This window comes from Bombus flavifrons, chromosome 6, assembly GCF_040668555.2.
Source record: "Bombus flavifrons isolate JBK064 chromosome 6, iyBomFlav1_principal, whole genome shotgun sequence".
NCBI classification, from domain to species: Eukaryota; Metazoa; Arthropoda; class Insecta; order Hymenoptera; family Apidae; genus Bombus; species Bombus flavifrons.
The window spans coordinates 14,369,960-14,389,834 of record NC_138447.1 but is presented as its reverse complement, the minus strand read 5'-3'; the positions used below and the strand labels follow the sequence as shown (position 1 = coordinate 14,389,834).

The 19,875-nt window shown below is 43.3% G+C and overlaps 1 protein-coding gene and 1 non-coding gene across 7 annotated transcripts in view; both read right to left on the bottom strand.

The window, feature by feature from the left end:
* The window catches only part of LOC138180701 (uncharacterized), a 374,745-nt gene that overhangs the window by 232,042 nt on the left and 122,828 nt on the right, over positions 1-19,875 (bottom strand). The window lies entirely within an intron of this gene.
* LOC138181340 (U6 spliceosomal RNA) lies at positions 13,576-13,682 on the bottom strand. The gene has a single exon (XR_011173495.1). It is a non-coding gene; the product is annotated as a U6 spliceosomal RNA (small nuclear RNA).

Below are 19,875 nucleotides of genomic sequence, written 5' to 3'. Positions count from 1 at the left end.
TTTCAACATAAACATCGTGTCTTCCACGGATTATTTATCTTAACTTTAAGATTAAATTCTAACATATAATATTTATTTACATTTTATAATACTTATTTTTAATATATATTCGACATTCAGATGACAAAGTTGTTCTTCGTACGCAATAAATGTACACACATATACACGTATACACAGTGAGCACGAAAAATTCATTGGCATATATAGCCATATATATTTTTCAATGAATTTGTAGGTTTACTTTTCCACGCTATAATTCTACATTCTAACAATTCCTTTTATACATCTGTTAAATAAAAGGAAAATTATATTAACGTCGAGAGGAACTATAGTAGTTTGTATATTCCTTCCAATCTTTCTTCGTAAGAATATGTATAGTAAAATACGTACAGAGAATATGTACAGTAAAATAAATAAAATATAATAATACTAAATAAATACGTAAGATCATGCACTGAAAATTATGCATCTGACGTGCGCCGAAATTTTGCAGATCACGAGTCCATCCATCTTTATCTCGTTCGTTTTCAGAAGTTTCACTAACGTGTATCCTGTCGCTTGAGTCAAGTCATAGAGATATCAGGAATGAACCACGTATTCTTCGTAATACGTAGCCCATAATTTTTACACTTTCTACTTCAATTTACCACACAAAATTTAGAAACAGCGTGCGATACATTCGTGCACACGTGCACACAAGTTACGTAAGAAAAAGAGAAAAGGGTCGAAAAACGAGCGTGTTATAAAGTGCCAAGCAACATGACGTTTCTGTAAGAAACACATACAGGGAACATACACTCGTCCCCGCGATTTCTTTTTACCGCTAATGGCAGCAGATTAAAATAAACGATTCGACGTCGAACGGTCGAACGAGTCGCGTCGATGTAATGACAAGTGTTTCTTGCGTGCGAGCAGCTTTTTCGTTGGGTGCAGCGTATCGTGTCCGAGGCGAACGTTGGCACGCCTTGCGGGGAAAGAAAGCGAGGCCTCCCTTAATTTCGTAGGCTCGCGTGCGTCGTCGAACCGCAACCTGCCCCAAATTCCATCGTTTCACGGGAAACGCGAGCGATCGAGGTAGAATTTTGTATTGCGTACGCGAAGAAACCATGTAAAGACGTTTGTTCGTTATGAAAACATAAAAAAACATACACACACACACACATAAAAATAAGGTAAAAAAGAAGATAAAAGGTGGAGAAATAAGGAAACGACTGGAAAGGGAAGATCCTTTGGAGTCGTTGTTCACGGGCGGACGAGCTGCTGACGAGGGCGTGCAAATTTGTTTAACGACGCCCAAAGCCACGGAAAAACGCGCCGACAGCGAGCGACGCGATTATGAAAATTTTCTTTGACAAATACTCCCTTGGCCCCAGCCTTAACCCTCGGTCGCGTTGCATTTTTTAACCGCGCTGCGTGTAATTATGTCGTTTCTGCGTAGCGAACTTCCGAAGCCATCCGACATCAAACGAAATTTCCCCCCGTTCCGTGAGAAACCTCGATGCCGCGAGATCTTCTTTCAAACGGTCGATACCTCGCGCGCAAATATTCAAATACGTTTAGTCGCGAAAATGCGTTACCGTCGACACAACAATTTCGTTCCTCGAACGAATGAAAACAGACTATGACAACGAACTACATTCAAACCTGAAACGACGATAACGTTTCCGCTATAGTTACATTCGCCAAAAGACAGTTGCATAATGTGTAACCGCGCGTCTAATTAACTGTACAAGCGTAATAATTTAACTAATTTAATAATAAATAATTTAACTAATTTAACTAATAAATTGATCTCTTGTCAACGAACAATAATTTCTTCCAATATCTCATATTGTTTATGATATAATCCGATACAGTTGCACGTTCTAAGCTGACGTCGCAAGTGCAACATTGCTACACGATTCGCTCCTCTTTCTTTCCATAAAAACCATCCCATAAAATAGAATCGCTGCAGAGTAGCGAAAGGATTAAACATCCAGCGTGCACCAAAAACGTCTGCACGCAAACCAACCATCCAACCGACCACTTATTCCACATCATAACACGACTCACGCGCAAAGTCTCGAGCGAAGCGACATTGCCATCGAGGAAGATCGCCGTTTTTATCTGCCAGACCATGGAAACAAGCGGTCGTCTTCTTTCCGGCTAATGCGAATACTCGAAGCGTTCACGAGCGATGTCGCGCGGACGACACAGGCGAAACAGCCAGAAAAAGAATCGTATAACGGCTCATCGGGGACTTTTTAGGGGGACGTTGGAACGTCTGTGGAAGATATCAGTGCGGGTTTATCATGAACAATACGACATAGAGCGGCTCGAACTGCTCCGCAATAAATTCGTACCGACCGCCGAGATATTTCATAAGGGAGGAATCCATCAATAACCTGCGAGCGTGTGCGTCGAAGATTGTGGTGGTGACACGGGCGGAGGAAGGGCTGTCGCAGGAAGAGCCTGTAGTTCGCAGCAATAAATAATGCGATAAAACACGAGTGAGAGCCGCGGAGGGCGGTAGAATTTCGTCGAGTAGACGTTCTTGCCACCCTCGGCCGACTACCCTTCTTTGAAGTCTCGCGCGTCTCACCTAACGTAGGTATTTCCGGCTTTCGCCGCTTCCTGGATCAGTGAGGAAAAGCCACTTTGTCGAAAGCGGCCCGCCTCACTACCCAGACAAACTCGATTACGCTCGCGAGTACGCCATAAATGAATTTCACCCGTAAGACAATGCTTCCCAGTTTATGCAATTTACGGCGAACCCTGAACGCAGCCGCCGTGATTTCGATACATAGATGAGGATGCTGTTTTTTTTATCAGCCGGAAGTTTTATTTCTGTGGCTGAGTGGATGGAACGAAGAAGTAGATCGAACAGATACTTTGTGGTAATAACGGTGCTCGCTGTTTTAATCTTTTTATTAGGGAGAAACTGGTCGTCGATTACACGGCGGGTTGTTATTTTAAGCGTGTAAAATGGGATCATAATAATCAACTCTGATAGCATTACATTTAATTCTATTTCTCTGTTCGTACTATTAGTTATTATGCTTTTATTCACTTATTATTTAAGAATATTATGTTTGTTTTTATTATTTTACGTATATTACAGCCGACGTTATGAGAAGATGTAACATCATTATGAATAAATTATGAATGATGCGATGAAAATAAACGAGCGTATATAATTATCCTATCTTGATAAAAGTAACCATTAATTTTACAAAATTACTTGCATGTTTCAATAATCGCAAGGACGACAGATCCAATATCTGTTATCTCGTAAAAAGGTTTGACGTAATTTGAATAGAAATTTAAAACTGCCGCAGTCCTCGAATCTTTAATAAAATATCTAGCGACAAATCGAAACGAAAAATCACGTATATCAAGAATAATTGTTGAGAATCGTGGATCTTTGAAGCCGAAATAATTTTACAGGAACACTAAATGTACACTTGGAATTAATATTAGAATAGTTATATATTTATTTTATGGACGATTTCTTATATATTCATCGATACACACTTGCACGCGTCTCGGCTACTTTCTTCTATACCCGACTATTAACCGACTGAATAGTTCACATTCATCTGTTTTCGAGACGCCACGACACACATACCTCCACACACTGATACCCACATACAAGTATCTCTACTACGCATTTAACCCAGTCCGGCACAGAAAATTATACATGTCTCAACAATAATTATTTCTTTTTTTCCTTGTTAAAAATAGAAAATTACGATTGGCGCCAAAAGTGGTTAAGAAAAGACGAGACGAGAATCAAAGAAAGTTCAAATCGAAATGCAATCTTAAAACCACAAAAAGTCCCAACACGCTCTAGAAATTCATCATCGTCGCAAAGGATTCTACGCAAAGCAAAGATGGTGCTTGATCTACCGAATCGCGTAAAAGCGAACTGAGAAAGTATTCCGATACTAGAGCTGAAGCACCGTGGAAAGGTTTCCCTTGTTTCAGAGGCAAAGTCGATGAATTATCGTTCACCTATAACGTTCTTGGCTTGGCTTTCAACCCGGGTTTCCGGCCGTCTAGGGCTCCTCCTTCTGGTGCAAGGGGTTTCAGGCTCGCGCAGTTGCTTGGAGAAAGCATATTCATAAAACCGTCGAAGCAAAACCGCTTTATATCACGAGACTACTCGCCTCGCCCGCTTCTCCCTTGGCCGAATTGGGGTTGGCGAATCGTCGAGTGCCGGTACGTCGAATTTATTAGCACTAAGCCGCGAGAAACGGCCGCTGCCAATCACGAATTACGCCCAATAACCAGAATTGTAACCATCCACCAGGCTAACTCAGCAATCCTGATGGCAAGGATCGTTACTCTCTGAGCTGCTACTCGCCGGTTAGCCAGTCGAATCGTTATCTTACTCCGTATAAACGTTAATAACATCGCGTGGCACAGGCGGACACCGCGTATTTGGCTTTGACAATACGGAGAATTATTATGCGAGCCAGGGGTCGCTTTACTCGCCTATGCAATGTCATTTGCTCGTGACACGCGTTACGACTCGCTGTTACGTTTATGCCCGGACATAAAAATGCCTGCCGCTCGAACATTCTCTCTGTCTCTCTGTCTCTCCCTCGCTCTCTCTAGGGCCGGACTTCTGTATATGTTTCAACGATCGAAACCTCTTCGAGGTTTCCCACTCTGTTTACCATTCCATTCGACGTTTCCTCGAGGGATGTTCCGGTACCATCGACTACAAAAGGAAGAAACGATGGTCGAAGCTCGCGTGTATACGCTCGTTTGTATCTATTCGAAGGTAATCGAAGCGAAACGAGCCTGGCGAGCAATCAACGCGCGCGATTGCAGCTCGAAACACGGGGCATAATTACGTCGGTATACGCGATACGGAGTGTCCAATTGCGCCGGTGGATATTAATATTCCTAGTTCGTCCAATTATCCGAACGTCATCCAAGCAGCGACTGTTCAACGCAAAATTAGCCGTCCGATTCATAAATACGTGCTGATACGAAACGATTTCAGTATTCGAGGACGAGACTGTCGTCGCAGTTAATCAGGAGACTGGATGATTACTATGTCGAAAGAAAGCAACGACCAGCCGCCACATACGTGGAAACAGTTCAGGCAAATAGAATTAATTAAATCATATCGCGGCATGTTCTTCGCGATTGCAAGGTGGATTTGATTTCGACTCGTCCGGTAGATACTCTCAACTGTGGCCAGCGAATTTTTACGATTTCTAGCTTCTTTCCGATTTAACGGCACCTTTAACGACCGGCTGTTTCTCGCAAACATAGTACAAGTCGTCGGCTGCATCCAGTTACATCTAATCATCATAACCTCCCGTTCGAGCAGTCAGCCAACGAGCTCGGATTGTAAAAGTTTAATATCTACCGGTTTACGATTCCGCGATACACACGATCGCGCGTGTCCTGCACGCGCGCTGCACCGCGAACAGGTCCCTACGTGCGTAATCCGATCCACGAGGAAGGAGAATCCGCCGATACCGCAGACTAAGATTACGCGAAGCGGTTGACTAAGCGCGGGCATCTTTTAAACGGTGAAGGAACTTTATCGCTTTTTAATTATCAGTCTCGAAAGTAGTGTGCGAGATGAATAGGAAGATCGATGTTTTCATCTGTTGAAACACTGAAATATAACGACACACAGATATAGTTGAATGATTTATGGATGTCCAGAAAGCTGAAACTCGAAGAAGGCAAGAGTTCCAATAGTCCTAGAACAGTGTACATCTTCTTCGTTCGTTTTACGATTCCTCGTAATTTGTAATATTTTACACCGTTCACGAGGCGCTGGTTTTTTGTTAGTTTCGTAGATAACGTTTACCAAAGTAAAAAAGTACGAATGAAATCATTAAGGTAGAAATAAATTAGAAATCTGATTTCGTATAAAATGTCCGTATAATGAATTATGGATGGTATCTATGTATGATTGGTAATGTTATACTTGTGATAGTAATCATATACATTGAATAACAGCTTTCTTTCTTAAAGAGAAAGGTATTCGTTGTCAAATAAATAAACCGACCCAACGAATACACCTTAGAATTTGTTACGAAAAAAGACTCGATAAAAGGACGATGTACCATAAAAAAGGCAATAATTCGAAAACTCATTCCGCGTATAGACTGAAACTGGACATACAGTAAAATCGGGAACAAGGGAGAAAGACTAGAAAGAGACGAAATAACAGAGAGAAAGAGGGAGAGAGAAACAGGTCGATAGTTCGATGGAAAGGGGTGAAAAGGGGAGGAGGAACAGAGAGATAAACATAGACAGAGTTCGGTTAGTTTGGATTTAGTTTCGAGTTTACGTTCCTGGCTTCCTAAGTTAACCGAGCACGTAAACGCAACCGTTCCGGCCACCGACTGGTTATATTCTATTACACGATAAATATTGTAGCCAGATATATACGCGGGGGTCGGCACCCGCGTATCATCCCTTCCATTACGCCACCCCTAGCCCAACTCGGTATTATACGGCGAATTTAATTACGATACGCGCCGATCGAGCAGCGGTGCATTTTCCATTCCTCTTTCGCTCGTGCCACGTTTAAAAGCGGCCGCGCTCTCACCCCTTTTTTTCCTTTTTTTTTCGTTTTTAACTTTTCACATGGTTGCACGATGTCAGGATTAATTTAATTCTTAATTAAAACCTTTCAATCATCCACCGATAGATACAAATAACGCGGCGTTTCGCGAATAACGACGAGACGCTAATGAAAGGCCAATCGATATCCATCGAAATAAAAAGCAAAGATAGAGAAAAGAAACAGAAGGAAAGAATACACGCGATAGAGGTAGGGGAAAGAGACATTCTTCGAGAACGCGAGTACGAAAATGGAGTGGCTTCCATGGCGAACACGTCAATGGCGACGCGTAATTGCACCTTTGTGTCGTCGCGGCGAACGTTTTTTGCCGATCTGACGTTATTCGAAAGGTCCTCCAGCCTGCGAGACCACTTGACCCCCACTCGAGAAGGAGCAAGACGAACGAGGGCTCTTACAAGGACCACCGCGCCTCTATCTGCTTTCATCAAAGACGATCCGGCTCTTCTCTTTTTCCTCTCGTTTCTGCGCCTTCGTCCGCTTTCCTTCGACTCGAAGGATCGAGACGGCGGGACTTGTAGTTTGTATCGGCTGCGTCGTGTTTCCAGGCAACTGCTCGCCTCCATTTCGAGCACGTAATAAAGAGGATAAACAGAAAAAGACGTGACCCCGTGAAGACAAGCGCGGAAGAAAAGGTGTAAGATTGCCCGCTCTCATCGTCGATGCTTCGCTTCCATTTCGTTCCGTACGTTCTATCACCTAACTAGAGGCAGTTCGATTATTTGTCCGGTGTCGTGTTCTCGATTGAGCCACCCTCGGCCCTGTTTGACCCAATTTCCCCTCAATTTACCGGCAAATAAACGAGCAGGCAAACATTAAACGAATCAAGACATTTATTTGGTCACGAAAAAGAATTCCATGTCATCAGTCGCTGCGGGCGGTACACGTCTACTCGTCCATTTGATTTCCTCCTTTCATCCCTTTTTTTTTTCATACTTTGCTGTTTTATCTCGTCACGATACACGCCACTTTCGTAGGAAAAATCGAGCTTTCTGATACACTCTATCTAAATAGGTGTAATTTACGAGTCGTGGATAATCCACCTACGTTTCGCCGATCGGCATTTATTTCCACGCAACCGTCGCCAATCGCATGTCAGGAAACGAAAAGGAAGAAATAGAACGCTCCATTATGAGAATATATTAAGCTGCGGTAGTTTGATAAGAAGAAGACCATTTCCTATTCCCATTAAGCAGCGGCTCATGAAACTATCTCAATACTTATGACTCTTTATGAATATGTTATGCGCGTTATACAAAACATTTAGAAATTTCATTAGTTCTGTAACGAGGCTCGATTATCGTGGTTATGGTATTTACCCATAGAAAGATAGTCGCTTCGCTACAATGGAAGTTACCTACTAAGTACAAATCGATATCGATTAGGTGGAATTCGAAATTTATCTTCGACAGAAATGAAACGACATCTAAAGAACAAAGCTTCCGACGAAGAAATTAACATATCCGAAAGAATGACAGATTTAAGTGGTGAGTGGATTTTCTCGTTGATGAAAATGAATTTCCATCAGGAGCATTGCTACGAATTTCCAACCAACGTCTGGTTCCGATAATCGTCTCTCGTTGAAGAAACTACCAAAGTCAAGAGTCACATTCGCGTGATCGAATGTATCGCTGGAAAACCGATACGAGCCATTTTGCACAAGTTTGCATTCGAATGTTCGTCCATCTGCGCGTGTGCCATTACCGCGACGAGTGGAAAAAAAAAGGACGAACAATGGACCAAAGAACGAAGAACGAAGAGGGACGTAGCGGGCAGAGAGAAAAATCGGAGCCGACGATTTGCGCCCACGGCGCGCTGAATCGTCGTCATTAGACTTCGCCTCGATTTGCATCGAGAGGAAACGACGGAGCGGAGTTTCCGTGGACGTCGAGATTTAACATATTCCGCGCGTAAAAACCGTGCGCCTGTCCGAGCCGCTCGTAAAACGGCAACCGTGCGCCCGATACCGGAAAATCATTGATTATAGACAGAGAAACTTTCCCCTGGGGCGGAATCGCGAGTCGAAGAACGGAACGTTTCCGCGGCGTTTGTACGCGAAGTCGTACAACTGCCTGGTTATTGTTGGAAATAGTTCCACGGATAGTTTACCCGTTCACGGTGTCTCGGCAGACAGCTTTCGATTGAACGTCTGTCGCTTTGATCTTCCACCAGTTTCCATTCGTTTCGTTTCGAAGGTCTTCGAGACCGTGTTTCCCCTACCTCGTCTTTCTCCCCATCTTTCGCCATCTTTCGCAGACTGTTTGCTAAACAAGATGCGATCGAAAGTCGAGTAAATATCGCGTTACCAATTTTGAGGATCTTTCTTCATCGCTTTTAACTTCTTTTTCAGTGAGGATTTCTCTTTCTTTTTTTATTTATTTATTTATTTACTTATCTTTTCTTTTTTTTTTTTTTTTTTTGATGATGATACTAAGTATATTTGTCTGAATATCTTATTGTGCGTATTTTAGGAACGTGATTCAGTTTAGATTTGAGATGAAAAAGTAGTACAAGGTTTTGTATGATGCACATTCCTGATGATACTATACGAAGATTAAGGAAAATGACATAATAAGTCACATGTTTCGTGTCTTATAAAGCAAGGATGTCAAAATTTGATATGGTGTTAATAGATTTTGTATTGGTAATTTCCCTTCTTGCATTTGATTTGGTATGTCTTTCTTGAACGTATCAGGAATGTAATACAAGAATGCCATAACATTATGGTAATGAGACACGGCTATTACGACTCCATTGGTCAGTCGTTGTATTATATGTATATTCGTATGTATGTATTGGAGGAGTATAATTGTTTAGATTTCAGATGCAAAAATGGTACAAGGTAACAAGGTAGTTTTGCATAATACATATCGTAAAAGTGATAGGTATTAGCAAGTAATCATCTTACATTTCATGCATAAATAATTCTACATACGGTAGTACAGGCACCTATAAAAAGTAGCGTGTGAATCATATATTATCATAATTACGTTTCATAATTACGTTATTCATCAACCTCTATTACAAACGATCATCCACGATTATTAACAATATACAATTTTACATAATTTAATGTTACACCTATCAACGATTCTTTAACATAAAACCTACTACCAAATTTTGGCTGAATTACTAAATTCTAGAATTGTCTGAATTTACTAAAAACATACCAAGACATATAGAAGTATTAATACCAATTTTTATTCGAACAGAAATACAATTATATTAGGTTGTCCGAAAAGTGCCTTTCTTTCGCAAACGTGTTTTCTACAACAGTGCACCTTCGTACAAACGTGAAACCAAGTCTGTGAAATGTCGCGGTGTTTACCTCGACAGAACAAAATGGATCGCTCGTAATTCGACAAAATAATATAAAACAAAAGAACGTTGTGCGTCTATTATTTCCTCATAAAACGAAAGAAACTTTTCGGACAACCTAATATCTGTACGCTACTCATTTCCCATTAAATCTGATTGTAATTAAATCATCGCTTGAATTTTAATCATTCACGCATTTTACAGATAAACAATTCTTAGTCTTAAACACCGTATCGATATCTATTTTCATGAAACAATTTTCATCTCGTATCTGCAGAAACTTTTGACAGCGTTTTACCAAAATACCTGTATCCCGTGTTTCAACTCTTTCGTGCACTCGCACGACGGAAATTTCATCAGAAGCAACGTGAAACGCCCGGGGCCGTTTCACTTGAGAAACGATAACCGCGGAAGAAACGCGTGTTCCAGGTCGCGAGGTATTGACCTAGTGAGACGACCCTTGCACGGTAGCTCGCGTATCATCCCTTCGTTCATTATTTACACCCTCGGAGCGAAGCAAGACTCGTATGTGAAGCAGCGACCCTCTGCCGTGGAAAGAGTGGCAGGAGGAAGCGGAGGAGGGAGGGAGTGCGCAGCACTTAATTCTTCTTGTCTTCTCAACCCTGTTCCCGGGAGCAAGTGGGCCAGTGGGCTGCTCGAGGTACTCGAGGTCGACGTTTCTCGGTTATAACGGGCTCCGACGATTTCGATGAATAATAAAAGCCGGCCGATTCACGCGGCATTCCGTGAATCAGTGACGGAGCGCAAAAGGAAAGCTTAACGAGAGCCAGACGCCGTTTGCGTCGATTTGTTTCACTGAAATACCTCGATCTCTTTCGTATCGACGATCGAGGGTTGGAAACACGGAGAAAGAGTATTCCGCGCAGGCATACGAGTAATAGAAAACCGTGGATTTATAGCGAATTGACCTTTCAGCTTTCACTGGTTACCTGTGGATGATGTATGTTACAGAGAAGTGGATTTTCCGTTGAAAATGAAAGAAACGTAACTTGCTGCTTCCTGCTCGCGTCGAACATATTTTTCCTACCCTTGGTTGGTTTCTTCTCGCCGGTGAGAAAGAGGGGGGAAAAAAGTAGCGAAGACGTGGGAAGAGAAAGAGAAAACGGGGGTGGAAGGTAAGCCACCCGCGGCGAAGCGATCCCGCGTGCCCCTTAGTTGGACTAATTTAAATATCAGTTCGGCAAGGGCGGCTTGTAAATCTATCAGCCGTGCAGAAATTTATGGGCGAGGCGCGTATGGATGTTTTATTTAGTAGCTCTCGGATCGCGCTCGGCTACGGGTTAGGCAGCCGTGTACAGAAGAGGTGCTTCATGAATAAAATATCACTGCTAATGCCCGGAGGCCGGGCGACGCGTTTTTCTCCCCGAAAGATGCGTCGGGCAAACACGAACGAACGAAGGAGAAGAACAGAAGAAGGTGAGGAAGGAAGAAGAAGAAGAAGACGACGATGACCAAGACGAAGGGAAGAGGAAGAAAGAAAAAGAAAACGATCACGACATCGTTTGGAAAAACGATCGTAAATAACTGCGGAAAAAGGTCGTCTATTTTGACTGTCGTCGTCGAGTGTGGTCAGCGATCGAATACGAGTCGATTCGATCCAATGGGGATGAATCAGGCACAGCGAACATTGCTTACGTTTCAATCGAATTAATTCGCGCTTAGTTGGCCGAGGTCGACGATAATCTGCTTAGCGGAGGATCAAATGAGCGAGCAGAATTAATTCCGCTGCTTAATCTCGCCCGTTAATCTTAGTTAACACCGTCACTTTTCACTGATCTGCTCTATGTTCCCCGGTGTAATGTCAGGTTATGTTCACGATGGGATTTACCTCTCCCTGTGGATCTGCTATCTGGCTGCTAATTTCACCACCAAACGACTCAATTTTCAGGGTTTAGAACTGGACACGGTATTATTGACAAAAGTTATACTTCAACGAGAATCGAAAGATTTTAAGCTACCCCTAGCTGGACGCGCTATCGCTACACTAGGCAGGTAACTTTTTACTGATCTGTCTTTTCATCTCTTAAAATAATGCGAGATTATGTTCACGACGAAACCTACCTTGCACCATGCACCTAATTGCGTCTAACCAATAATTTCGCCATTCAAAGTTAATTTTCATAGTTGGCAAATGAACGCGATATTATTGCCGGAAATTGTATTTCCCCGACAATCGGAAGATTGAAAACACCGAATGAGATTCAAAACTGCCCCCGGTCGACGAGCAACCACCGCTTTAAAATACACGACAAATCTGTATTTTATTATTTCTGCTTGTGGCATTTAAGAGGCCGAGACCCTCGGTATCGCGAAAGCAGCAGCATTTTTCGGCGGGAAAGGCGAAGCAGGAAGCGGAGCGAGCGGATACGGCCACCATTTGCATTCGCGGTTGTAAAGAAGGCGAAAAGCGATCGGCTCTCTCCCGATAATAAAGACAGCCCGAAGGATAAAGCGACCCTTTCTCGAGCCACGGAAACTGGTCGAGGGGGCCACGAGAGCTTATGCTTCGAATAAACCTCGAAGGGAGGCCAACCACAAGGACGAAGAAACCGAGGAGAAGGTATCGGAACGACATAAGTCCGGAATCGACCGTTCTTACCGTGCGAAGGTAACTTTTATTTGCTGCTTCGGGAATTTTCCATCGTTCCACGCATTTATCTTTACAGTCAGTCATTCCGGTAGCACTTCTCCGACTAATTTCCTACTCGCGTTCGATTTTCATGGGATCTTTCTTAAATCTTCATGATCCAATGGCAGCCACGCGAGACTCGTTTACGCTTTTGTGCCTTTATTTCGTCGTACATATAATATTTATAATATAATATAATAACATATAATAATATAACACATATAATAACACGTGTAATAATAGTATAATAAAATATAATATTTATATGTTTCGTTATCACTTATGCCAAGGTAGAAGCGTGCCCAGGGTGTAAACTTGGATCATTTGAGTCGGGTTATTTCGGAAGGATGTTTGAGTTAAGCAAAGTAATTTGCCTTGTAAGTTCGCCAAATTCGATCGTGAGCAAGTTTTAATCGATCTACGTTTGCAAACAGACTGTTTATAACTCGTTACTAGTGGCGTGATAAACAGTATGGTGTATCTTAGTATACAATAAGTTTCATTATTCTGCGCAAAGTTCAAGATTGAGTTTTAAGACGTCGAAGACTTTATATGACTCGAATAACCCTACCTTGTTATATGCATGCTTTATGCCTGAATTTTCACTATATAGAAGCACGTTTAACGGTCGCTTTCTCGGCTTATTTCAGCGGTCAGCATTTTAGATCGTTAACTGGCCGCGTAACCGACCACCGTTCGCGATTATAGTTTATACCGTTAATTACATGATTTATCGCCTCCTCGTAAAGGAACGCGACTCCGCCTAGGCCGCTTGTTCATTAAAGTACCGACCCGCCGTGCGTTGCATGGAGTCGTAAGTGCACGACTTACGTAACAGCCAACCGAGATACGCGTTAAGTAACCCATTAAAGTTGAAATCATCTCGCTCTTGTGACGTTTGTAATGGATATCGTCGCGCGAGACTTGTTTCTAGGATCGATCGATCGGTGCGATACTATTATTACCACGATTTTCGAAGAATAGAAATTAAACAGGAAAAAAAATGCAAAAAAATGTGGAACGCTTCACGATTTTGCGTGTCATCCTTGCGCAGGGGCCATGCTAATCTTCTCTGTATCGTTCCAATTTTAGTAAATGTACTGCCGAAGCAAGTACACTCGTACCTTTCATCAGCTCGTATATATACGAAGTGACCAGTAAAATGGCCACTAGCGAGAAACATTCATTTTGACTGAAGAGCTTGTGCCACCTAGCGTCGATTTTTTCTTCCAAACACGTAACGTCGATCATTTTGCCGCGATATTAGAATCCGTCGTAAGAATAAAATTTCATCGTTAAAGTATTATAAATTGTAATTTATATGTTTTTAATATTTAATAAAAAGTTTTCTCTTATGACAGCAGTAAATCACTCGATGCGTGGAATTATCGACTGACACGTGTTGCGCGTATCGAGCAAAAACAAGAGAATTGTAGAGACGTTTCGTTTCGTTTCCTGGCGAGTGTATGGCACGTGACTTTTTATCGTGTAACCGATACTGGCATCAATGGCTCTAATAAATTTTGAAACATTTAATTTGTTACTTTCATCCCTTGTTATTTTTAACTCTAAATATTCCTCTTTCTAGATTCTAGACGATCGATTTTCTAGCTGACACCATTCCCAGCAATGAAAATTACCTTCGTGAGGTATAATACGAGCTTTACATCATATTATAAAATTATAAAATTATACAAAGCTCAGTAACACTTTAAACGAAATACCTAAATCTTCCGCTGCAGCCTTTTAACTTTCTCAACAACGAAAATGTCGTCGAAAGAAACATCGAACGCTGCAAAATGTACGTCAAAATTAAAATTGTATCGCGAAAAGTGGTCCTACGTACAAACCAATCGGATCTGCATTTCTTCCGCCAGCTAACTTTCCAACCACCAACCGTTCCTATAACCTGACAGAAAATCGAAGCTTATCCCCGAAGAAAGTCAAGTCTGTTGGATGCAGAACGCGCGAGATCTCGTATCTGCATTTTATACCAACCGAGAATCCAACTTCGTTCATCGCGAAATCTTTTATGATTTCTTTTACGTTAAGAAGTCTGGGCTGTGACTGACAGGCGAATCGAGCCGCGACGAATAAATATCGCGAAAATATGCCGGAGAAATGCAAACAATTCGAGGCAGGGAGCAGAGGGTTCGGAACCTTTGTCGGAGCCACGGAAGCGTAGTTCAGACCCTAGGGTTATTATTTTCTGTTTTATTGGTCGAGCAAATACACGCCGTAATGTGGCCGTAAAAAAAAAAAAAAAAAAAAAAGGAAACGGCGACGAGCTTTCTTACTCGGCTAATCGACGAAGAAAGATAAATCGGTCGTAATTTGGAAATTTCACGGGAGTCGAAACGATCGGTGAAGAAATTGCCAAGCTTTTTCATTTGGTGCTCGCGTTTGGGTAATCAGGTCAGACGGATCATCAACGCGTCCTTGTATTAAGTAGGCCCGTAAATTCGTCTCTGTACACAATGTGTCCCGGCGATCGGTCTAATTACCCGTTTCCAGGATAAACGCGAGTACGACGCGCCATCAACTCCTTCGTTTCGCGTTTTATCGTCGAAATCTGCATGTAAATCGATTCGACATCTGGGCTAGCTAGCGATGGAAACGAGCCAGCCGCGCTTTGGGTAAACGGAAGCGACGAAAACCGTCCGTCGGCGATCGTAAACGTATCAATGACCAACAGGGTTCCTCGTGGTTCTACGGTGAGATCATCGAGCGCTAGGGAAAATAATGGAGCACCGACATGTACAAACAACAAAGCTGCTCCCTAACACTCGAATTTAAGTGATTTGCGTTTACTTTGCGGTCAATAATGGTTTAGGATTGTAAACGGTAGAGGAAAGGCAAACTGCGCGGTTAAGGATCCGGTAGCTGTGTTCTGGAATTGTATCGGACGACTGAGAGCGACTTCGAAGAATTCTGGCGTAGAATTTTATGCGAAAAATGGTAAAATAACGATCGTGAATATAAAGTGCTGAAAAGGATTGGAGGATCTTGGATCGTAGCAGCTGTCTGTGTGCTTCTGTGTGTATATTTTTGTTTAACGATTATATTAAATAGCTACATGGCGTAGTAAATCTAAATTACAATCCTTTCGTGGACAAACCTTACAGATCGAACCTCGCAGTTTCCCGGAACAACTTTCTCTCTATCTCCATATATATTTTCATCGCTTTGTTTCCATTCCATGTTCTATCTATCTCCTTCCTTCTCTTACGTCTTTTTAACTAACCCTTCCCTCGCACACAGTATAGTTACTGACTATTCTTAACTTCAACCCACACACACACCAGAATTATACCCAACTGGAACTATCCAAGCCTAATCCGATATTACACATCAGACTCGAACAATATACGCCACTGATATATATCAATATTGTTCGAGAGAGTCTATGAAATCAGCGATTCATAGATCCATCGACAAAGCTATCGAAATTCGAATTTTTCATGAATTCAGATTCATCCATTGCCGCTCGATCGCCTCCACGATTGAACGATTCAAGCACCCATGAAATTCCCAATGGTCAAGCTTAATGCTGGAGAAACGTGGTTCACGGGAAAAGCGAGCGGTGATCGAAAACGACGGCGCTGAAAGGCGTAACGGTTTCGTGGCAAAGAGGCGCTAAACGACGAGAACCGTATAAGAAGCGGAGTTCCATGCGCGTTACCACCTTTGGCTTACAGACTGAGTCAGCGTAAAGAATAAAACGGATTTACCATCGTGACCGTTACCGGCAGCATTAAATAAAGAAATATAGCCGGGCGCTTTCGTCCATCGCCGTGACACCATCTCGTTCTAAGCATTCGCGCGTTAGCACTAAACTATATTACAACCGCAAAGTTAGCGTTCGCACACGCGCGCGCATTCGCGTACACCGGCATGACGGATGTCTTTACGAGGCTGTGATTTATTTTATTATTGGCCGTCGAGGGCGTTATAATCCTCGACTGGGAAATGAAGCGATTCATGGAAGACTTCCCATCCTCTGTTTCTCTCTCGCTTTCCGTGGAACCGCGCGAAAAAAATTCGATCGAACCGCCCAGCCCGGGCTTTATAGATGGCGCCATCCTCTTTTCGTTCGTTTATCGCCGCGAATCGAAATTACGTCGATCGTAAAACGAACGCGTGTGCGCGAAACGTTTCCTTTTCGGGGGGAAAAACCGGCAGCCTCGTAACTGACAGCTCTTTTTTTCCTCCTTCCGCTCTCTCGTCTAAATCGAAATAACCATCCATTCGGCAGCCACACGTTTCCACCCGCTGCGTGCCTCTCGCACCTGCCATCGCGATTACGCTTTTACGGTGTACTCTCGCGTGTGGCAACGATCCATCGTCGACCTTGTCCCTTTTACCGTACACTTACCCGTACGTTTTCACCAACGAAGAAGAAAAGGGAAACGGCCGTGTGTTTTATTCAAAACGCGGAATAGAATCGCTCCCGGTTGGTTCCGCTCGCGAACATTATCGCCCCGTTTCGCGCGTTAATTTCGCTCGGCCAATCCCGATGAGTCGCGAACCCCGTCCGCAACAAGTTCTCGCGATAATCGATGCGGCGGTTGAATGGAAAAATTCCTCCGCCGGATTCTCGTTATGGAAATTGGACGAGGCCTCGAAAGAACGTCGGTCGAGCGTAACGACGAATAAGGAGAGGGACAAAGAAGTAGGTAGAAGCGGTGGAAAAAGAATCGAGGAGAAACAGGAACGGGAGAATCGAAGAGAGGAAGAACGTTTCGAATAGATGGAAAGACTGGGGTAAAGTGGAACGAGAGCAATCAGACAGTTTCGCGAAACGGTAAGGCTGGTGAAAGTCGCGAGGCCGAAAGAAGAACGTGGTCGGTCGTTGGGAAGGAGATTGGTGGCGTCATGGTGGCGTTTTGGGGTAGAATTTAAGGGTGGCGTCTAGGGTGGCACGGTAACCGGCTGAGCATTCCGGCCGCGAAAACCTTTCGGGATCCTTCGGTTCCTCGTTTTAATTTTCTTCGCGGCTTGATTTCACCCTGTCCACCCCACCTCTTGTTGCCCCACTCCGCTGAATCTATCCACAGCACGAACCCCAGAGATCCGAAACGCGGTGACTCCTCTTCACCCCGGTCGCGTCCCTCTGTAGTAGTCGTCGTCGCCGTCGTCGTCTCTCAAGGAGTGTAAAGTCTCGGCACCCTCGGCTTAAAAAATTGATCCGATATCTCGGCGTGTTGGCCCCGCAATCCCGCGGGGACTAAAAGGGACAATACCGTGAGACGAAATAGGAGGAGGGAGGTGGGGTTGCTCTGTTCGAAGAGAGAACCAGAGGACGAGGAGGGAGGAATCGGTAAGACGACGAGCAGGGATAGTCCTACCAGTGATTATATCCGACAACCACCCCGAAAAACTTCGAGACACCTCCGTCTTTTTTCCTTTTCATCCCTCTCTACACGGTCCAACGTCGTTCTTGGCGTGGTCCTTCCATCAGCAACCGAATAAAAATGTTTTAAGCCGTCCCTCGTTCTTGGCCGTAGCACTTATATTTAGCTCGGCGAGAGACGATGTCCTTTATACCACCTCTCTCTCCCAACACCCCCACGACTCGTGCTACTACCGGGATATTGAAACGCAAACGTCTGAAGAGTCTCGTCCGCGAGCACAATGGTCGGCTGGTTTTCCCGAAATTATCGTCTTTCGTTCTGTTGGATAAAGTTCCGAGGCACTCGAATCACCGACTCTGAATTACTCCACATTATTCGCGAGTTATTCGGGAATTATCGTCTGATTTTTCTCGCGTCTCCGATATCTTTCCAAGATTTTTCCATTATCCAAAGGTAACACTACCTTCGAACGTTTATTTCCTTTCTCTTTCTCTTTTCCTTTTTTCACACAGAAAGAATTCCTGTACGAAAGAGTCTACGCGAAAACTAATATAACTTTAGCGGAGGAAGACCGTAGACATCACCCACGAGCCGGTCACGTTATGAATACGAACGCTACACCGGCAATATTCACGGAAGTTACGATCGAACTACTTCGACTAGCGAGGAGCTGTTCCCGGAACTTAGCCGCCGGACATTATGCAATATCCCTGGAGCACCGAAGTCTTCCACCATCGACGACATCCACCGCCGTGTCGACGACATCGTCATCGTCGTTTCGTGTTAGATCCGCCTTAAGTGCATCGGGCAACACCGAAACGCGGTCTAGTTTCTAGCTGCGCGACGCGGCTCGATATCGTCCGAATTTCCGTTCGACGGAAGCTTTCCACGATACTCTCATCGTCTGAGAACAGCGCATTATCATCCGCGTAAGGTCCCCGCGCGTCTCCTATCCACGTTTACGCTTTAATATCGCGAGAAAGAGGATCCGACGCGTCAGACGAACAGAGAACCGTGGAAACGAAAAAGAGAGGGTGAAACAGCTGCACGCTAACTCGTTAGGAACGAAAGTTACGTCAATGCAACATTTTACACGCAATTTCTTTCTAATCCATCGTAATTGTTTAATCCTATCGAATCTACATATATAGGAAGCGAAGATCGCTTATGATGTAGAAAGATGTGATTTATTTTCAAATCGTAGATAGTTGAAGACAATTTTTGTACCGCAGATTTGTATAGAATACAGCTTCTTCATGGAAAAGAAAAAAATAGATAAAAGAAGAAATAGAAATGTGACTGAATGTGTGAAAAGTATGCGAACATGAATTTCGTTTTCTATCAAAATTCTATAACTTCGTGAAATTCGAAGAAATTTTATATCACTATGACGAACTATTTCTCTTTTTTCAAATTGCGAAGATCTTTCTGTATCTACGATTTGTGTAAAAAAACTTCTGTATAGATATCTATTATTCTAATAAATATTTATAATTCGACAAAAAACAATAACTTATTTTATTTACGATTTGTAATAATGTCGCGTTTGTTCAGCTTGCGTTTGTTATTTGTACTGTGTACGTGTTATTTAACTGTTTGGTTCTTAATGAGTCGAAGGAACCGAAAGCGGTGTGTGCTCGTAGTACAGGGCTGTTGGGTCGGTAACCCTGGTTTCCTCGATCCTAACCTAACCCAAGGAAGTAATATCGTCGTCGTCGTCCTGGCTGGTCGTCTAGATTGCCCCGACTCGTAAGTTACGTCGCGTAAAACTGCTTGTAAAGGCAGGGATTTTGCTGAAACAAAACTTCGTACTCGGTCGCTGGTTCGGCTCGGCTGTACGTATATAGATTTCCGAGGTTTGTACGTATGAACACGTACACACGGGGCAATAAACGCGAATTCGCGTTGATACACGCTTGCGCGACACGAACAGAGTACTAGGAAAGAACGGCAAA